The following is a 3,956-nucleotide window of genomic DNA, read 5'->3' on the forward strand; positions in this document are numbered from 1 at the left end:
CGCTGAGAAGAAATCTCCTCTTAGGAAGGAAGGAGAGAGTCACCTGAAGCACCTTAGTGCACACTACGGGAGGGGTGGGAAGAGCAGCGGAGAGGGGCAAGAAGAGAGAGAAACAAAGCCGTGTTTCTCCTTTTAAAAGCTATGTTTTGGGGCTGGCTTTACCTGCCATAACTCTCAGGGTTCGTCCTCTGTCCTATGGCTATAGGCCCAAAAGGGGGTGACGTCTTAATGAAGGGGAAGAGGGCAATATGCAGATATTCTATCCTACATCAAAGCGGGGGCCATGTGGTGAGGTGTTAACCTCCATTTCCCTTGACAACCTTTGACTTGTAGAGATGTTACTGGTCCAGAGTCATAAACAGTGTTGTCTTTTGATGCCCAACCCAGATAGCGGAGAGAGAGTTACGTGGGTTCCCACAGATTAGCAATGGTGGGGTTCGCTGTTGTTTTCCCAGGGGCCAAGTTAGGGGTAATGGCGCTGGGTCTCCTCTGTCCCGAGGCATCATGGGATTAACTCCAGGGAAGCACATGGTCTGCAGAAGCAGCAGGCAGCACGAGTCTTGTCTATTCCTAGGCAAGCATGCGATGCAAGGCAAAGCTACACAAACAGCAACAATCCCTGAATCCCCAATGCACAGATATACAGACATGAAACCCACACAGGCAGCATCCACACAACACAGAAATGTAAACACAAGCACCCATGGTAACACCTGTGTGTGGCAAAATTTCTACCAGCTGTTGTCAAATCATATGACAGCTTTTGCAGTAGCAACCTCTAAATTCTTCCATGTTTTCCTGTGGAACGAGGTTTATTGTGGGATGAGGGTTTGCTGTTTATGACTCCAGTTGCAAAAACAATAAGCTATTAAAATAAATAAATAAAAGACCACTAGATAGACTACAGAATTATTGGTTCTACAGACAGTGCCACCTAGGGGGATCAGCTCAATCCAAATCTAAAGAAGAAACCCCCACAGCAGTCAGTCAGCTAAGAAAGATGCTGGGTTGATCTAATCATGGGTTTGTATGGGTCCATTCTATGAGTCTATGGTCCATTCTGCATCTGGCATTCGCTCCACATTTTCTCAGCACTCGACCTGGTTCCCCCTTGCCTCGGAATACCTATTTTCATTGCATTGCCTCGGATCCTGGTTTCTACATTAGCTAGTATCAGCTTACCATCTATTTTGTTTTCAATGCTGGGCCCTGCTGCATTGTTATGCAGATTTTCCTGTGTCAGTACTTGCCTCAGTGGTCATTAGCTGCCTGAGCCAAGTACTTCATGGCAAGGTGACAAATACAGAGGGGGAAATAGGGGCAGGAGACTGACGGAGATCAATGAAGCCGTGTCAAGTTGTCTGCTTATTGTTCCCTCAATGCGACTGCGAAGTCATCCCTGAACAGCCATAAATTTATGCAGAAGGTACCATCAAAGCCGATGAACAAAGAAAGTGAAGATGGCATGCAGTGTAGAGGGAGATTAACCTCCTGGCATGGCTGTGGAAAAACTGTGAGGAAACAGATGGGTGCAGAATTAGCCTATGTGTGGAGCATGGGGTGACAGGATCTTGACTCTATTGCGCAGGCATGTTCATGCTAAGGTTGCCTGGAAACAATTCCTGTTCCTTTAACAGAGGCTTTATGTAATGTATTCAAAGCGGCCTTGAATGCCATGTTGTGAAACATCTAATTGAAATGTAATGTTGAGCTTCGTCCTGGGCTAGGATCCAAATCCATCCAATAGAATTGCTAGCCCAGGAAGTAACAAGCCAATCGCTTCAAGCAAGCTCCCTGAGCGGGAACGAATGTGATTGGACATTATCTCAGCAACCTCATAGGTTGCTATGTGTACAGTGGGTGTAGCTATATTAGCCGGGAATGTTTAAAAGCAGGAGAGCTGCAATGTAAAAGCTGTTCTGGCTATCAGATGTTGATCCGTGTTGGAGTTGTGTTCGAGTTGAAGAATAAAGTTGTGTTCTTGCTGAATCACTCTCCGACTACTTTGTTAAGCGAGCGACTTAACACTTTATGTGTGGAAATGACCATCTGAAGCTTTGCATGACATGGAGGTAAACAACATTCTAATAATCCTCTATTAAAAGGACAGTGTATTTCTTCTCCTACAGACAGCTGGCAACCAGCGTGGAAGTGAGATCACACTCACACAGGCATCCACCCTGTGATGCTGTAGGAATCCCACAGGTCTCTATGGTAAAGATCAAAGAGATCAGGTAGAATTCCTAGAACGCTGCAGGTAGCCAGTGACATTACTTCAGGGTGGCAGTGCACAGGTGGTCACCTCACACAATGCAGTAGCTGAGATGTATGTTGGCGTGCAGAAGGTCCCAGGTTCAATCCCCAGCATCTCCAGTTGAAAGGATCCAGCAGTAGGTGATGTGAAAAACCTCCCCCAGAGACCCTGGAGAGTCGCTGCCGTCTGGATAGACAATATTGACCAAGGGTCTGATTCAGTATGAGGCAGCTTCATATGTGTTCAGGGAGGGAGGGAGATCAATAATTAATAATAAAACAACAGGACTAATCTTATTGTTTGACCAATGTGGCTTTTGCTCCCACCCTCTCTCAGTCTTTTCTGTTTGGGCATCTGGGAAACGAAAGACTGAATCAATTCTGCCTCACAGGTGGTCTGAGATTCTGGTCATGGAAAACATAAAATGCTTCAGAAATGACACGAGAAGATCTCCCATTAGAAGACGTGACAACTTCCCTTGACTAACCTCTAGCCAGAAAGAACCTGACCCACATTTCTTTTGAGTTATTTCGGTAAGCGGCTGGAGAGAGAGAGCTCCCTTTCTCCGGTGAAAGAGTTTCCACCAGCCTCGGCGTTCCAAACCCTGAAAGGAAGTCAGATCCTCCGTCCCCGCGACGTAAATTTCTGCACATTTTGGGGGGGGCAGTGGCGGTACGCTGCAAATTCAGAGTTTCCCCATCGAAAGAGTCAGGGTTTACCTCATCTCACGGGGGTTAGAATTCCTAGAAATGGTCGTCAAAATTCTAAGCTCAATCGCACGCACGCCAATTGAACAAGAACGAAGGCAACCGTGGGAAGGGGGAGGGGAATTATTTCCATAAACTTGTACCACCACGAGTAGGGTTCCCAACAGGCCTGGAGAAAGACGTCCTGCCCCTTTAACAGAGGCTTAATGTGTGGAAATGGGCTACTGAAGCTCTTCATGGCATGTACATAAGAACAAAAGAACATAAGAGATGCCAATGTTGGACCAGGCCAAAGGCCCATCCAGTCCAACACTTTGTATCACACAGTGGCCAGAAATACCAGGTGCCATCAGGAGGTCCAGCAGGGGGGCCAGGACACCAGAAGCCCTCCCACTGTTGACTCCCCCCCAAGCACCAAGAAGACAGAGCATCCCTTGCCCCAGAGTCCCTATCTATATCTAGTCCCTATGTAGGCAAATAACGTCCCATTAAGCACAGGGCTTTAAAAAAAAAAGAGAGAGAGCTAGCTCACAGTTTTTTAGCCTCCATCTTCAGCTGGGAAGTTTGGAACCCCCTCTGAATGACAGAGTTGGGGGCAGTGTTCCCTCTAAGCTGAATTAGTGTGAGCTAGCTCACAGTTTTTTAGCCTCCGGCTCACACATTTTTGTCTCAGCTCAGGAAGGGTGGCTCCAGAACAAACTAATTTATGCAGGAGCCAAATCGCTCGCTCACAACTTTAATGCCAGGAGCTCACAAAGTAGAATTTTTGCTCACAAGACTCCACAGCTTAGAGGGAACATTGCTCACAGGGTGTCTGTGGTGGGGAGGGGAAGGGAAAGGAGTTTGTAAGGAGCAGGAAGGGCAATTTTGGTTAAATTATAATTCAGAATTGCAAAACTGGAGACACGATCCCGAGTGGTATATTCGGCAGGAAATCGGGGACAATGAGAAGACCTGAATCAGGGTTGCAGGCTGTCACTTGGCACTTAACATCC

Source organism: Gekko japonicus, unplaced genomic scaffold (genome assembly GCF_001447785.1).
Source record: "Gekko japonicus isolate JY-2015 unplaced genomic scaffold, Gekko_japonicus_V1.1 scaffold3719, whole genome shotgun sequence".
In the NCBI taxonomy this organism is placed as follows: domain Eukaryota; kingdom Metazoa; phylum Chordata; class Lepidosauria; order Squamata; family Gekkonidae; genus Gekko; species Gekko japonicus.